Source organism: Prosopis cineraria, unplaced genomic scaffold (genome assembly GCF_029017545.1).
Source record: "Prosopis cineraria cultivar Desert tree isolate PC_DT_omini unplaced genomic scaffold, ASM2901754v1 PC11, whole genome shotgun sequence".
In the NCBI taxonomy this organism is placed as follows: domain Eukaryota; kingdom Viridiplantae; phylum Streptophyta; class Magnoliopsida; order Fabales; family Fabaceae; genus Prosopis; species Prosopis cineraria.
The window spans coordinates 34,442,966-34,461,622 of NW_026555342.1; positions in this window are offsets into that span (position 1 = coordinate 34,442,966).

The following is an 18,657-nucleotide window of genomic DNA, read 5'->3' on the forward strand; positions in this document are numbered from 1 at the left end:
TAATCCTTTCTAAGACTTCCAATAGACCCATGAATCTAGAAGTTAATTTCTTAGCTCTAATTGATCTTCTAATTCCTGTTATTAAAGTAACTTTCAAAAACACGTGGTCGCCTACCAAAAACTCCAACAATCTCCTTCTTCGATCATCATAGCTCTTTTGCTTGCTTTAACCTGTCAATAGCTTCTAACATATTAATTCAATTTTCTAAGTGGTCTAGTCCATAACATTTGGTCCCACTATGCTTCTTTCACTCAGTTGATCTAATACAAGGGTGATTTACATTTCTTTCCATATAAAGCTTCATATAGGGCCATTTGAATATTGGAATGATAGCTGTTGTTGTATGTAAATTTAGCCAATGACAAGTAGCTTTCCTAGCTATCACGCAACTCTAACACACAAGATCTCAATATATCCTCCAGAGTTTGAATGGTTCGCTCAGTTTGCCTATCAGTCTGAGGATGGTAAGCAGTACTAAATTTTAAAGTAATACCCATGGCTCCTTGTAACGCTCCCTAGAACCTAGATGTGAATCTTAGATCTCAATCAGAGACTATATCCTTAGGCACTCCATGTAAACGTACAACTTCATGGATAAATCTCAGCCAACTGCTCCAGAGAATCACTGATCTTGATGGCTAAGAAGTAAGCTGACTTCATCAATCGGTTAACTATTACACAAATAGCATCATGCCTCGACTGAGTTCTTGACAATCTAGAAATGACATCCATGAAAATGCTATCCCATTTCTACTTAGGTATTTCTAATGGCTGTAACATCCTAGCTGGCCTTTAATACTCGATTTTCACTTTCTGACAAGTCAAGCATCGTGCTACAAACTCAGTCACCTCTCTTTTTTATTCCTAGCCACAACCAGTAACGCTTAATGTCTTGATACATCTTCGTAGCTCTCGGGTGGATAGTGTATCTACTACAGTGTACTTCATTTAGGATCACTCTTCTAAGTCTTTATCACTATGAACACAAATTCTATCCTAGTAAACCATGAATCCATCATCATTGGAGCTAAAATATTTAGTCAGATTTGACTCAACCTCTTCTCAAATCCTAAGAAGATACTCATCTTCCAACTACACCATTCTTAATTCCTTCTAGAAATCACTATTAATCACAGTAGTATAGGCACCAACTAAAGCTTTTAATAGTACATCTTGTTGAGAATCGATTAAAAACTCTATCAGATTGTATTTTCGAACCATCAAACTAGCTATATGTAGGGTCTTCATGCTCAACGCATCAGCTACCATATTAGCTTTCCTCATATGGTATTTCAACTCAAAGTTATAATCCTTAAGTAATTCCATCTATCATCTCTGCCTTATGTTCAACTCCTTTTGATCCATTAGATACTTTAAGCTCTTGTGGTCATTGAACACGCTAAACATCAAACCAAACAAGTAGTAATGCTAAATCTTTAGTGCAAAAACCACAGCTGCAAGTTCTAGATCATTAGCCGAGTAATTTTCTTCATGTGGCTTATGTTATCTTGACGCATATGCCACTACTCGCCCATCTTGCATCAGCACACAGCCCAAACCTCTTAGAGAAGCATTTGTGTACACTTTATCTGGTAGTCTTGAATTCAAGATTATTAACACAAGTATAGTAGTCAACTTTTCATTCAACTTTTGAAATTCAATCTCACACCTGTCATCCTAAACAAACAGTTGATCTTTTTGGCTCAACTTTGTTAATGGGGAAGCAATATGAGGAAAACCTTGGATAAATCTTCGGTAATATCTAGTTAATCCCAAAAAACTTTAAATCTTTGTAACTGAATTAGGCCGTTCCCATTTCAACACAGCATCAACTTTATAAGGATCAATAAAAATTCTATCTGCTGATGCCATAGGGCCTAAAAATCTGACTTCCTTAAGCCAAAATTCATACTTACTGAGCTTGGCAAACAAATTGTTCTCCTTAATAATCTGGAGGACAATCCAAAGATGCTTGGCATGTTGTTCCTTATCTTCCAAATAAACCAGAATGTCATCGATGAAAACCATAACAAACTGGTTTAAATATGGTTTAAAGATATAGTTCATGTAATCTATGAAAATTACAGGTGCATTGGTCAGACTAAATGGCATGACAAGGAACTCATAGTGCCCATAACGCATATGAAAGGCTATCTTAGGTACATCTTTCTTAAAAACCTTCAACTGATGATATCTTGACCTCAAATCAACTCATGTGATATAATTGGTAAATGAGTTACTTGCCTAAATAACTTAATTTTAAGCATCCTGCCAAAGCAGACTTAAGTTTAAGTAAAATCTGGGTCTTAGCCCACTAATCAAATTTGAGGGTTGTTACTTTTAGTAGGAGATATAAAACTTATAGTGTATTTTGTTATAGAATCATGTTGACTAGTAACACTGTTACACTATCATTGCGATCAGTACTTGAGAAGGACAAACTCAATAGGATAAACTTTCTTGACTGGTTTAGGAAGTTAAGAATTGTTCTCAAGTAGGAAAGAAAGGCCTATGTCCTGGATAAACCCATTCCTGAGGAGCCTGTGGCCAACACTTCAAGAGCTATATTGATCATCTTGAGAGGCTCGGATTTCCCTTAAGCCAAGAGTTAGCTACATATTTGATCTTAAACTCACTCCTGAAAAGTTATGACTAGTTTGTTATGAACTATAACATGAATGACATGAAGAAATCTATTTCTAAACTGCATGGGATGCTTAAAACTACTGAGAAAAACATTAAGAAAAAGCCTAGTACTGGTTTGATGGTTCAGAAAGGAAAGGGTATGAAAAGGAAAAGCAAGGGAAAGGGCAAGGGAAAGGGTAAAGGCTCATATGGTAAGACCAAAGAGTCAAACAAGCCTAAAACCAAGCCTCCAGATAAAAAGGCAAAGCTCTACCTGGAAGATTTGAAAAAGAAGAATGATAGCGGGGCTACTCCTTCAGGTATTTATGTTATAGACATTCACCTTTCTACTTCTTCTGCATGGGTATTAGATACTGCATGTGGTTCTCACATTTGTATAAATGTGCAGGGTCTTAGAGATAGTAGAAAGTTAGTAAAAGGCAAAGTGGACCTACAAGTTGGAAACAAAGCAAGAGTTACTGCTTTAGCCGTAGGCACTTATGAATTACTTTTGCCCAGTGGGCTTTATTAGTTTTGAACAATTACTATTATGTTCTTACTTTGAGTATCAATATTGTTTCTCTTTCTTATTTAGATAAGGAAGGTTTTACTTCTATTACTGAGAATGGTAAATATTTTATTTATCGAAATGACATTTTTTATGCTAATGGTGATTTTCATTTTGGTCACTATCTTTTAAATCTAGAACATCCTAGTAATGAAAACATCTATAACATAAGTACGAAAAGGATCAAATTGAACGATTTAAATCCAACCTACCTATGGTATTGTCGTCTCGGCCATATAAATGAGAAATGCATTTCTAAGCTCCATCAAGATAGACTTCTCAACTCATTTGATTTTGAATATTATGACACTTGTGAATCTTATTTATTACGAAAGATGACCAAAGCACATTTTACTGGGCATGGTAAAAGGGCTAATAATTTATTGAGACTCCTACATATAGATGTATGTTGACCAATATGTACTGCTGCCAGAGGGGGTTATCTATACTTCATTACCTTTATTGATGACTATAATAGATATGAATGCATCTACCTAATGAAACAAAAATTTGAATCTTTTGAAATGTTCAAAACATTCCAAAATGAAGTATAAAACCAACTTGGCAAGACTATTAAAACTTTTTGATCTGATTGAGGAGGTGAATATTTGAGCCAATAATTCATTGATCATCTCAAGAGTTATGGGATAGTCTCACAATTAACTTGTAACACTTGCCCCGAGTGTTATCCAAAAATCACACAATTCAAATAAACTAAGTGTGGTTGAGGAGTTGATCTTAAAACCAACTTAGGAAACAAACTATTTAAATCACTAAACAAATACACGATTGCAAAATAAAAATTTAAAACTTTTTTTTAAAAAAAATTATATGTTTTTCCTATAGCGCACAGAAGCAAGTTAGGTGAAAGTGGGGTAAAAAGATGCTGTCATGACAGCCTTCTTAGGCCAATTTTTGGGACACCGTTTTGTCCTCCAGTCCCTAATCGAAGTAATTTTAAAGCTCACACATCACATTCAAAGGGTACTATAAGTGTACTAAATTTCAAAAAGATCTAACGGTTAGATTAAAATTTAGACATGTTACAAGTTTGGTCATTTTTGACAGCTTTTTAGCTGTTATGATAGCACCTCTAGACTAACTTTCGGAGGGCACCATTTCATCATCTGACCTCTAATTAGAGCGATTCCAAAGCCCACATGTCACTTTTAAAGAGTACTATTAGCATACCAAATTTTGAAAAGATCCAACAGACGGATTGAATTTTGCGCATGTTGCAACATCAATACTATTACTGTCATGACAGCACTTTTGCTGTCATGACAGCTCCTCCGAACCAAATTTCAGAGTGCGTCGTTTCTCCATCCAGTGTCTGATTAATGTGATTTCAAAGCCCACATAAGATTATAAAAGGTTTTACTTGTGACCTAAATTTTAGAGAAATTCAACGGTCTGGTTAAGATTCGGACACCCGAATGCAAAAGTGCAGTTTTTTTGATAAAAACCATTTTCAAAATTGTCCAAATCTCATCCTAATGGTCATAAACCTGTGGTAACACTTTAGACATGTCAAATAGGACTAAAAACACCTGATAGAACATTTAAATGATAGAAAAAACCCTCTATACCAAAATTTAACCACCCGGGTGCCATTTTCTAAAATGAACCCTAAACCCTCAAAATGTACAAATCATATAAGAATGGCCAAAAACTATTATAAATATCATATACACATATAAATACACGTGTTAAACATTTTTAATTGACTCAGAGATCTCTGTGGGGCCCACGCACCTACTCTCTCTATCCAAGGTGTATGTTTGCCCATTGCACACCATTTATAATGCAACCACTTTACATTTGCTTGTGAAATCACATATATACCAAAATAAATATTTGCTTGTAGTGGAAACTTGGTCTACTAAATAAATCCATCAAAACACACACACCATAACTAAGTTTCCAAGCCACAAGTCTACAAGCAAATAAAAATTCAAACACAAGCCATACAATGCACACAGACTCACACACATATATACATAATCACATCCTACTGGTACCTTAATCCTAAATATATTACAATAGATTTTCTCAAAAGAAAGGGGTTGTAGTTCTTTTCAATTCGCAAACAACCCCTAGCTCTACTCCTTTTCCCATCCTCTACTTGTTCCTTCGCTTGGACCTGAAAATATTGAAAAGAAAGGGGTGAGACAACCACAGTCACGGTAACGGAGAAATCTACATTGATTATTACAAAGTAAGCCATAATCGAATAAACAAATAATAAATTCAATTTAGTATATAATTTAGCCATTGGAAATGCATGAATGCATGACATAGGCCGGTATGGCCTTTTATGACCAACATAATGCCCCTTGGCACTCTTTTACTCGCAGGTAAACTTTATGCCCACTTGTACCTCCACATGCACAAAACATATTCTAAGGCATGATCTAATCCACTGAACCACCTATGTCCCTTCAACATGAATCCTGAGCAGTCGAAGCTAACTCCCTCCCAGAGCCAACTCGACTTGCTCTCCATATGAGGGCTACCTTAGCCTAGGCACTCAACCTCACACTTATATGTCAGATTCCCTCCCCTACTAAGAGGTGTTGAACACTCAATACACTGATCAATTTAGTGCATTGAGCCCACAATACATAAGGCAACATTGAGTACTGGCAGTGTGGCATATGATATTACAAGTCCACATCTTCTCATTTGTGAACTCCTACAAAGATCATGCCTTTCACTCTTGTCTACCTTTCTCAAGTATTGATCACTTTAACACTCTAAGGTAGTATAACATTTATAAATCTCCTTTAAACAATTCCTTAACCTATCTAAGGTGCCTAATTTAGTTACACTTCCTTAAGTGTAACTTCTATTCTTTATGATTACAATACATGCAAACAAATCTCATTTCGATAAAAATATTGTTGTTAACCTATTAGAAAACATATTTGCACTATAAACAAAGTAGTACCCCATAACCCCTTATAAAGCACATTTAATCTTTTAAAACATGTAATGCATGATAGCTAATAATATTTATTCAAAAATAGCTAAACAAAGTAATAAGAAATATAAATTCCCCTGTTATCTCAACCCTTTGGTACCAAAAGGGTTCCTTTTGTACAAAATAGGACTTAGCTTGTTCCTTAACTTCCGAACAAATTCTACCAACAATCCCTACAACTTATAAGTGATCCACATCACTTATCATGATAAATAGCATTAATGAAAACTATAACTCATACCACACAACTTGGGTCAATGAGTTATAATCCATCCTAATGGTCTATATATTAAACCAATCATTCACATAGTATCACTTAACCACCAAAACCATTTATTACCCATCACTAGGCTAATTTCCAATTCATATAATTTTTAATTAATTAAAAACCATCACTTAGTGTCACCAACTTTCACCATTAGCCCTTATAATGAAAACCAAACCTTAATTTAAATCTTATTGGGCTCAAATAGCAAAATTATAACTAAGTTAATAGACTTAAACCATTAAGGAGAAAAACCCAACTTCTTGGGGTTTGACTTTTGCCATAAAACTCCATTTTTCATCCAATTACTTGCTCAAAATATTAGGGCATCATGTAGAAACTCAAAATAACCTCCTAAGGACCTAAGGAAACTAAAGCTTACAAGAATAAACCATTTTGGATCAAGTTTCAAAAATTCCCTTTTACAAAAATTGAAGAAAATCAAGAGGGAAGGAAGAGGATTGAAGTAAGAAGTTTACCTATTGTCTAGTCAAGCTTGCAACAGTCGTAAAGCCTCCTAAATCCAAGCCTAACTTCCTCTCTTTCTCCTCTCTTCTTCCTCTCTCTCTCATGCGTTTGTTTCTTTCCTTTGCTCTTTGTTCTATTTCATTTCTACATCCAGTTTCTCTTTAAAATGTTGACCTAACACTTTAGGAAAAATTACAAGAAAGGGCCCAACATTTCTTATTATAACACAACAGCCTAGGTCAACTTTGGTAATTTTTTTCATAGTTAAAAATCAAATAAAACCAAACTTTTGCTAAGAAAAATTCAAACTCTGGACCTCTATCAAATTATTCTTAATTTTAATTTAATTATAGATATTTTATTTTATTTTTAAAATAAATTCAATTTTTAAAATTTTCAGGATGTTACATAACTCCTCCGGCAGCACCACAATGGAATGGTGTTTCTGAGTGGAGAAATCTAACACTATTAGATATGGTTTGATCTATGATGAGTCAAGTAAATCTTCCACCATCCTTTTAGGGCCTTGCACTAGAAACAGCTGCGTTCACACTGCACCATGTTCCATCTAAGGCAATTGAGTAGACACCATATGAGATATGGACTGGGAAAAAATCTAGTTTGTCTTTTTTCAAGATTTGGGGAAGTGAGGTTTATGTTGAAAAACAGGCCTTAAACAAGTTAGCACCCAAATCCATAAAGTGCCTTTTTGTGGGGTATCCTAAAGAAACAAAGTGATACTATGTTAATCCCTCCAATAACAAAGTATTTGTAATTTAAAATGGTATCTTTTTAAAAGAGAATTTATCTCTAAAAGAACTAGTAAGAGCAAGATACATCTTGAAGAAATTTAAGAATTAGAAAATTAAATAGCATAGAGTCACAGATGAAAAACTAAGAAGACTTACAAGAAGTAAATGAGCCTACTCAAATAACACAAGACCCATGAAGGTTTGATAGGACATGGCATCATCCTCAAAGAAATGGATTTCTGATTAATGAATGTCATAATGTGTTGCTCATTGAACATAATGAACTAACCAGCTACTAAGAAGCCATAGTGGGACTAAATTTCGAGCAATAGCTAAATGCCATGAAGTCTGAAATGCAATCCATGTACGATAATAAGGTATGGACCTTAGTCAATCCACCTGAAGGTATAAAAACCATTAAGTGCAAGTGGGGTTTTAAGGAGAAAACTGACATGGATGGCAAAGTAAATATCTTCAAGGCATGATTGGTTGCAAAAGGATTCACCCAAACTCATGGTGTAGACCATGATGAGACATTTTCACCAGTCACAATGGCCAAATCAATTAGAATCTTCCTTGCCATTGCAGTATATTATGACTATGAAATATGGTAGATGGATGTTAAAATAGTATTCCTTAATGGACGTCTACTTAAGGAAGTGTGCATAACACAACCTGAAGGCTTTATGTATCCAGAGGACTCTAGAAAGGTGTGCAAGCTTCAAAGATCTATTTATGGATTAAAGCAAGTATCTCAGAGCTAGTATCAACATTTTGATGAAGTAATCAAAGAGTTTGGATTCATTTAAAACATTGATGAACCTTATGTTTACAAAAGGGTTAATGGCAGCACAGTCATATTTCTAGTGCTATATGTAGATGACATCCTACTCATTGGGAATGACATTCCTACCTTGTATAATGTCAAGTCTTAATTAGGAAAATTTTTTTCTATGAAGGACTTAAGTGAAGCCACTTACATCCTTGGGATTAAGATCTATAGAGATAGATCCAAAAAGCTAATAGGCCTAAGTTAGAGCACATTCATAGACAAGATGTTGCATAGGTTCAATATGTAGGATTCAAAAAGGGGTTTCATCCTCATGTCTCATGGCATTCATCTCAGCAAAGACCAGTGTCCTAGTACACAAAATCAGTGAGATTGCATGAGTAAGGTTCCATATGCCTCGTAATTGCATCTATCATGTATGCCATATTTGTGCACTCGACCGGATGTTTCATTTACCTTACCTATGACTAGCATATACCAAGTAGATCCAGGAGAGGATCATTAGACTACTATCAAGAATATCTTAACATAAATAAGAAGGACTAAGGATTTATTCTTGGTATATAGCGGATTGGATGACGAGCTAGTTGTAATAGGTTACACAGATGAAAGCTTCCAAACTGACCAAGATGACCTTAAATCACAATTAGGATGTGTTCACCTTAAATGGTGGGGCAGTGAGCTGGAAGAGCTCAAAGCAAAGCATAATAGCTGATTCTACAACAGAAGCTGAGTATACAGCAGTGTCAGATGCCGTTAAGGAAGCCATTTGGATTAGGAAGTTCATTGCTAAACTAGGAGTGGTGCCTAGCATCTTAGATCCAATAAACTTGTTCTATGACAATAGTGGTGCAATTGCACAGAGTAAGGAGCCAAGGTCACACTAAAAGACCAAGCATACACTCTGGCGTTTCCACCTTATCAGAGAGATTAATGGTAGAGGTGTCATAAACATATGCAAAGTACTAGGAGAAGATAATGTTGCTGATCCTCTTACGAAACCTCTTGCACAAGTGAAGCATGAACGTCATGTTAGGACAATGGGAATTTGACAAATTAATGATTATACCTAGTGCCAGTGGGAGGATGTTGGAAATTATGCACATTATTATTTAATGAATTTCTCTTTCGTTATCATATCAATTGCATGTTCAATATGATAACTGTATCCTTGGACAAACTATAGTGACTATCTTAAATGTCCCTAATTAGTCATCTATGAGGGATTATAGAAGAAACAAGACTAGTATGACTTTGATTAATTATAGAGATACAAATCAAAGTTGTTACATCCAAAAACTTCAAATCTAGAAAAATTGACTGATTAAGGGATAAATTAGTTAAAAAAAGATGATTAATTTACTTACATATATTTTTTAGGTTGTTAATTGACTTTTTGGATCATATTTGGCTTTAAATTGAGTTAGGATAGAAGTCTTAAGTCGGATGGCATCGAGGGGAGCAAAATTAACATTTTGCTCGCTTCGTCATAAGCTGTGGCTTGTGTGGCGTGCGCTGCAGTGCACGGCACAGCAAGCAACTTAAATTTTTGGAAATCATCAGAAAATGATAGTTTTTATGGTAGGAAACCTAGAACACAAAAGGGATAGCTTTGGGTACTGCTAGGGCATTATTTTGGGAGGATTTTGAAGATAAATCGAGCCTTCAAACTTTTGAGTAAGTTTCCTACCTTTCTCCTTTACCTTTTCATCTCATTTTCTATAGGATTTGAAAGTAGGAGAATTTATTCTGAATGGATTAAGCTATGAGTCTATGTTTTGAAGGCTTCTATTAACTCCAAAGGTTTGATTTAGGTTTATTAATCTTTGATATGTGGTAATATGAAGCTATTTTGTTGTTTGGTGAAAGTTGGATTAAGCCCTAACTTGATCATGGGGTTTTGGAGTGTGATAAGTTAAGATTTTAAGTGTAATATTGTGATAGAATTAGAGGGAGGCTTAAAGGTATTGTGTGAACAAATTGTAATCTTAACAAGCATCTTTGTTGAGAATATGAGTAGGAAGTGGGAGAATTGGGAGGTTATTGGTAATTAATAGTGCTTGTATTAATTGAAAATTAACATATAGTATTTGTTGATGTAGATTATGGTGTAGGAAGATTTGTTTTGATGCAATAAGAGATTTAGTACCACGGATAACCCTTTTAGTAACAAAAGGGTATAGGTAACTAGAAAATTTTCATTATTTATTACATTGTATAAGTTATTCTCAAGTTGTTCTTGCATGATTTGTTATGTATACATGTATGAATTTTGTAAAAGTTAACTATTTTAGAAAATGAGTAGAGTATTGATTTGTAAAATGTCAAGATTTTTAAGTAAGTAATAATATTCATTATATTGGTTTAGAAAGTGGTTTATGCATGGTCGAGTAGAGATATATAGTGAAATATGGCATATTAAATGGTGGGAGGTCACCTTAATGGAGTTAGTAAAAATTAAGTCCATATGGTATTGCTGACACCTCAAGACGCTAGGTGCAGCGCATATTTCTCCTTAGTACCTAAAAAAAGGGTGCAGTGTTGGAGACTAACTCTCCTTAGTACCCAGAAGGGTGCAGAGTTGGAGACTCTACTCCTTAGCATCTGTAGGATGCAATGTTAGATTAACGACACCCCAATTACTTGTAATAAAGGGAACCCAATAGTCCAGAAGTGGTTTAGGACACCTTGGCCGTGTAGTCCTACTATAGATGGTGAGATTGGGGACTATACATGTGGTTTGGTTTCATGAAATAGCCTACCAGTTCAGTCGAGAGTAACGGATGATTGGATGGTTAGGGATCATGCATGTAACTTGCGGTGATTTTATATAGTGTGTCTATTATGCTCATTTCAAAGCTTGTTTATAACTTAGCATGTTAATTAATAATGTCGATTATCTTAGTTACTGAGATTTTTATCTCACCCCGTGGTCATCATTTTACAAGTTCTACCATTGAGATTGAGTAGAGAAAGGAATCGGTCAACGACTAGCAGATTTGCTACATTACGAATAGCAATGCTCGATTTTAGTTTGAGTGGTGTACATAAACTTGTTATATGCTATTATATGTTGCCAACTAAGAATGCATATTATTTTGATTGGTTGCACTTATTTTATACTATGTTATTTTGTATTTTAGCCTAATATTGTATATGATGTGAATATGTAGCAATTTTTATGGTGACGGGCTAAAATACTAATACAAGTGCAAGGATAGTTTTATCTATATGGTGACAATGTATAAGTGGCATATTATGTGGCAATAGAGGCCAAATAGTATATGTGGTGTTAATTTTGTATTTTGGCCATATTGGGCAAAATTGGCATGAAGTGGCCAAATTTTGTATTTGGCATGTTTTTGTGTGTTTGATTGCTCAAGCATGTGTATTTTGGTCCATTGAACTTAGTTCAAGCCTTAAAATGGGTTAATGGTATAAGTTTTGAGTTTTGGGTACTTAGATGCTTGAAAATCACTTTAAAAACTAACTTTTGCATCCGAGTGTCTAAAATTCTCATACAGTGTTAGATAGTAACAAACTTGTACCATTAGTTAGCTTATTGAATAAGCTTCGTATGGGCACTTGAATCACTCTAATTAGACATTGGATGGGAAAATGACGCGCGTTTGAAATTCATTTAGAAAAGCTATCATGACAGCATTGCTGTCATGGACACGTGCACTGTGGTGCATTTCACGCAAGCCATGGCACACGATACAGAGAGCAAACTTGCCTTTTTGTGCCACATGTTGTGGTGCATGGACCACGAACCACGGCGCATGGATCAAAATTCTAAAAAATGACATTTTTGGCCTTGTTTTGAAGTATTTTGCTTCCCAAAACCTTTTCATGCTTCCAATACCTTTATAAATCATTAAGTTTAAGGTCAAACTATGAATTTAAAGGGTTTTTATGGGATCCTAAATATTTCACAATTATTTTTAAAAGATTATTAGTTTTAACCCTTATATATATAATATGAACTTAGGAGCAATCCTTGCTCCTAATCATGATTGTTTGATGTGATTATGTGGTGAATTTTGGTAATGTCAAGGTGGACATTACATTTTGCTTTACAAAAGTCATAGGCACTTGAAAGAGTATAAGGTACTGGACTGACCCGCTATAAGAAAATTGCATGGTACAAATCATAAACTTATCTCATATGTAACTATATCACTAAGCCCATTGACCTGAGATCATCATGGATTCCTACATGATGACAACTAAAATTTGACCTAGTCAAAAGTCACCTTTAACTGGGTGATCATAAAGGCTTTGATTGAGTTTAGTTCTATTCATGCAGAGAAATATGAGTAGTCAAGATGGAATTTGTCCCTCACATTAAGTGAGAGATATTACTGGGCCGATTGATAAGTAAGACTGAGAAAATATATGGCTATACTACAATGAAAAGGATTTTTCCATTACTATAGTTAGTATACTCAGAGATCAAGAAAGTAACAGTCAGGTAAAGGAGAATGACAATTCCATATCTCACACTTGATCGAAATATCACATGACAAAAGGGATGTGATATAGTTACATGATAGGTTACATCGGATCATCGATCCCCATATAAATTGAATAGTTACAATGTCTTACTAGAGGCCACTTGTGACTTGTGGGCTAATAGCGTAATTAGCCTACTGCCAATTTCATATGGGCCTACAGGGTCGCACTCAAGAACAGCCTAACTCGAGCTATAATATCCAAGTTTATTGAATCTAAAATATGTCTAGATTCAATGAATGTAATATAGGGTGGATGAATTATATATATATATATATATTTAAATATTTATTTGATAAATATATATATTTATATGAAATATAAAATTTAAAATATAATTATATATATATATATTTTCAAAATATATATATTTATATGTGTGTGTATATATATATATATCTGATATATATATATATATGTATATGTATATGATATATAAAATTAAATATAATATATATATATATATCTTCAAAATATATATGTATATATATTTGTATATATATAATATAATATGTGTGTGTGTGATGTATATACTATTATATTATATTATACTATATTAGGTTTAAATTTAATTTTATATGATAGATTAAATTTAATAACTAACATAATATGAGAGAATATCATGTCAGTTTTATAATTTAAATTTATAAGATAAATTCAAATTAGGTATGATATCATGGATTAAATTTATGAGATAAATTTAATTAAATTTTGTGGGCCTTTAAGTAGAAGACAAAAACCTTAATCCATATACTATATATACATAGGGACATCTTTTGTGAAGAAGGAGAGAGTTAGAAAAGTTTTGATGGAAAAAACACTTTAAGAGCCACGAAACACCCTATAGAAAGAAAACTAATGTTTAAAAAAGAACGGATGCTAGAAGCACTAGCACGTTGTTTGCGTTAGAGAACTGTTAGTATGGATACCGATAGAGGGAGCAAATCTATGTTGTCAGCTCTTGAGATCCAAACTCTTAAAGAGAATATGCACCAAGTTTGAAAAATTAAAAGGTAACTCTTCTATCCACCTTGACTTAAATGAGTTCATTCAGTCTATATCAGGATAAGGACTTTAAAATTTTAATCTTCTACTACACCTCCCTATCCAACATGTTTAACTCTATTAGGACAAGTGATATCTGAAGCTTGGGTTCTGCTTTGATTAATAACCAGTAATTGGGGTTACCTTCGAGTTATTAGGATGTATGTTGTACCCCGTTATTTTTGAAAACAGGTGAAGAGAGCACGAGAGGGTCGGGAAAGGAAGCAAGAAAAGAGTAACCTCACTTGATAGTGGTATGGTTACTATTGAGTTGAATGAATATATAATGTATTGCTAAAGTTTGAGTCGCCAACCAAGATGTAGAGATGTATATGAATACGAGAAAGTAAATTGTGTTGTGAATCTTGCTTATATATTTATATGGTATTGTATTATGCCAAGGGTGCCCTAATGGAGGGTATGTGGGTAGGCCTAAATGAAAAATAAGCAAGTATATGTTATGTTGTAACTTGTTCCACTTGTATATATCTGTGTTGATTGTGATTTGATTGTGAATAATGTTATTATGTGAGAATTTAACAAAAATGATAAGAACTTGACACAAATAGTGAGGTGGACCCCATTTGGAAGAGTCAAGTACATTTATGATTCCCAACCATATGGCAAGGTAGAGCCCCATATGTAAAAGTTGGAGGATTGAATGTGAAAAAATTCTAATTGTACATGTGATTATGTATTATATATTTGTATTCCTCATATAAGTCCATAATTGTGTAATGCTTTAAGAGGCCAAAATGGGCTATTGATGTGGTATTTGATACATGTAGTATCAATTAGGTGTATATGGTCGTTTTAGACTTAGTTAAAGGTTTGAAGTGGTCTGATAGGACAAAGAATATGAATTGAGCACTTAAGGTGGAAGTTTTTGAAAGAAAAAGTGACGTTTTGTACCTAGGTGTCTCATTATAAATTGGACAGTCAGATTGAGTCTAAACTTATTCCATTAGCTAGTATATGTTGTAAGCTTCATGTAAGTGCTTGAATCACCCCAATTGGATGTTGGACGTAGAAATGGCGCATGGTGGAAGTTCGCCTTTTCAGTTGTCATATGATAGCAGAAATTGTTATCATATGCGCCACGACACATGATACGCCTACTGTGTCACATGACATAGATAAAAACAAAGCAGGTCACTCTGCACCACATGTTGTGGTGCATGTAGTACATGCTACGACACAATGTCCATTTTCAGAATAGGTGTTGTGTCTTTTTGAGCATTTTGACTATGTTTACACTTCCCTAGCCTTCTTATTTAAATATATATTTTAAGAAGTCGGGATCTCATAATTTGAAAACAAATAGAGGGCTACTGCTATGATATTCTACTATTTTTGTGTCAGTTGATTGTGTGATGGAATGATAAAGCCGGGTATGAGCTAGGACTTTACAATTTAGTATTAGTTTTCTTTATTTTTAGTCTCTTTCTGCATTACATTATATTGCATTAGTTGGAAACTTTTATTAGCTATTCCACTACTCTTTTCTAGCCTCTTACTAGCTATTTACTAACCTTTTCTGCCTTTACTCTAAATGAGGAGAGAAAGCTACGTAAAGCTACTGTAGCTATTGTAGCATTGTAACACTACTGTAGAGCTATGAGAAGACATAGTAGAATTCCACAACGTACACTGGCTCAGCATGTCGAGATGTGCAGGATCTAGAGGCGCCATCGGAATAACCTCAGGGTAATAACCCTGTGATGGCACGCATGCTGAAAGTAATGCTAGACATTCAGAGAAGTCTAGCAGGCCATGATGCCTTGAACCGTAATAGGAATCACGAGAAGTCAAGGCCAAAGCAAGATGTAAGGCTTGAGGCTAAAGAGAGAGCATAGCTTGAGATGCAATTTATTAAGCCAATGACCTCTTGTACTTCAGGGAGTAGCCAATGATTGGTATGGAAAATTAGGAGATTCCCATAGACTGGGTTTGGAGGACTTTTTTCACTATTGAATCCACCAACCTTCAATGGCAGTATAAGAGAGGGACATGTTGAGAATTGGATAGAGAGGATGGAGACCATTTTTGAGGTTACTCCATGTTCTTCTCAACAAAAAGTGGTGTTGGTCATGGTGCAACTGATTGAGGATACCAAACATTAGTGGCATTTAGTGAGGCTCTCTAGTGGTAGTCAGCTTAGTTGGGAGCAGTTCAGAGAAAGATTCTTTAACTATCACTTCCCTACAGTATTCAAAGATGAGAAGGAAGTAGAATTTTACACTTTTCAGCAGGGAGACATGAATAAGGAGTTGTTTGTGAGGAAGTTCAACCAGCTTTCCAAGTTTGTGACGTACTTATATGAGAAGAATAATAGTAAGTGGAGAGCTAAGAAGTTACTTGAGAAGATGCGCCCTGGCTACAAAAGGTAGATTGCCTTGTTAGGAGAGGCTACATATGAGGAAACTTGTAACTAACTTCATATAGCTACGAGATAGGGTTGAGAGGTAGATGTTGACAAGAAAAGAGACAATTATTAGCAATTTTCTACTCCGTTAGGCCTGACTGAAGGAATATTCAGGAGAGGTGGTTTCGGTGCCAGTGGCTCTAGATCCTCAGGTAGGAGGATGTTCGATAGAGGATCACAGTCTTGACGAATGATTGGCTAGGGTAGGAGGTTTAGTAGGGTTAGAGATTTTAGAGCTCCATAGTAGTCGAGTTAGACCCTACTGCCCCTATATCTCGTGTGAGCACTGTACGCTCATCTATGTGTGTGACTTGTAGGCAAAGTCATCTTAGAAGGTGTCGGACATGCTACATTTGTGGTGGCATGGGCCATTTTGTGAAGGATTGCCCCATGAATCCAGGTCGAGTCTACACTATTTCTAAGCAAGAGGCTAAGACGGCACTGAATCTAATCACAAGTACAATTTCTATCTACAAGCAAAGATTTGAGGCTCTATTTAACTCAAGAGCTACTCATTTGTTTATATCGCATGATTGTGTAGAAAAGTTAAATTTGCCTGTGCATGAGATACCTTATATTGTTGAGGTGTCTACACCTTTTAGACTACTAGATAAGACTAGTAAGGTATGTAAAAAGGTTGAGTTGTGCTTTGAGAGAAGGACTTCTGTGATAGATTTGATCCTAATTCCTATGCAAGGATTATATATGATCATTAGGATGATTGGTTGGTTAGGAATAATGCTACATTTGATTGCACTAGGAAGATGGTGTTACTACCAATTCATGTGATACCTACTGTGATTTCCATAGCAACTGCCAATTAGCCAAGATTGTTGTTAGTAGTACAAGTTAAAAGGTTAGTTTCTGAAGGCTATCAGGCTTATGAAGTTTTCTTTATGGTAGAAGGCAGTAGTAGTAGTAATATTGACGAGACTCAAGTTGTGAATGAGTTTTCAGAAGTATTTGTGAATCAGATATCAGGTTTGCGATCGGAATGAGAAGTAGAATTCTCTATTGATTTGGCACCTAGTATCGAGCCTATTTCAAAAGCACCCTATAGAATGGCTCCTTCTAAATTGGTAGAGCTTAAGAAGCAACTTGAAGAGTTGCAAAGAGTAGCTTCATACAAGCTAGTGTGTCATCACGGGGTTTGCCAATCCTATTTGTGAAAAAGAAGGATGGTAGCTTGCAGTTGTGTATTGATTACATGCAACTGCATAAGGTGACAGTAAAGAACAAATATCCACTCCCAAGAATAGATGACTTGTTGGATCAATTGATGGGAGCTTCTATGTTTTGTAAGATCGATTTGCAATCTGGGTATCATCAATTAAGAGTGAATATAAAGGATGTGCCCAAGATATCATTTCACATTCGATACATTCACTTTAAGTTCTTGGTGATGCCATTCAAGTTGTCAAATGCGCTTGTAGTTTTCATGTACTACATGAACTGCATATTCCATCCCTTCTTGGATCAGTTTGTTATCATGTTCCAAGATGACATACTGATATACTCTAACAATAAGGAAGATCACTCGAGGCATTTGAGAACTGTGATAAGGATTTTAGAGATAACTACTTGTATGCCAAGTTAAGCAAGTGTGAGTTCTGACTATAGGAGGTAATATTTCTCGAACATGTGGTATTAGTTGTGGGTATTTCAGTGGATCCTCACAAAGTAGATGCAGTATTGCAATGGGAATGACCGAGTTCGATAACTGAGGTAATGAGTTTTTTGGGCTTGGCAAGTTATTATAGAAGGTTCATTCAAGGATTCTCACATATTACTATTCCTTTGACTTGATTGATAAGGAAGGATCAACCTTTTATTTGCTTAAGGAAAAGTTAACCTTGGCACCAGTGTTGATAATTCTCAATCCACTGTTTCCTTATGAGGTATATATAAATTCTTTTATGAAAGGTCTAGAATGCATATTGATGTAATAAGATCAAGTAGTGGTATATGCATCTAGACAACTACAGCCTCACGAGGAGAGTTATCTGATACATGACTTAGATTAGCAACTGTAGTTTTTGCTCTCAAGATTTGGCGATATTATCTATATGGTGTAGAGTTTAACGTGTGTAGTAATCATAAGAGTTTAAAATATCTTGTGGATCAAAAAGAGCGTAATATGAAGTATAGACAATGGATAAAATTCTTGAAAGATTACAATTTTGAGTTTAAGTACCATCCAGGGAAGCCAATGTTGTGGCTG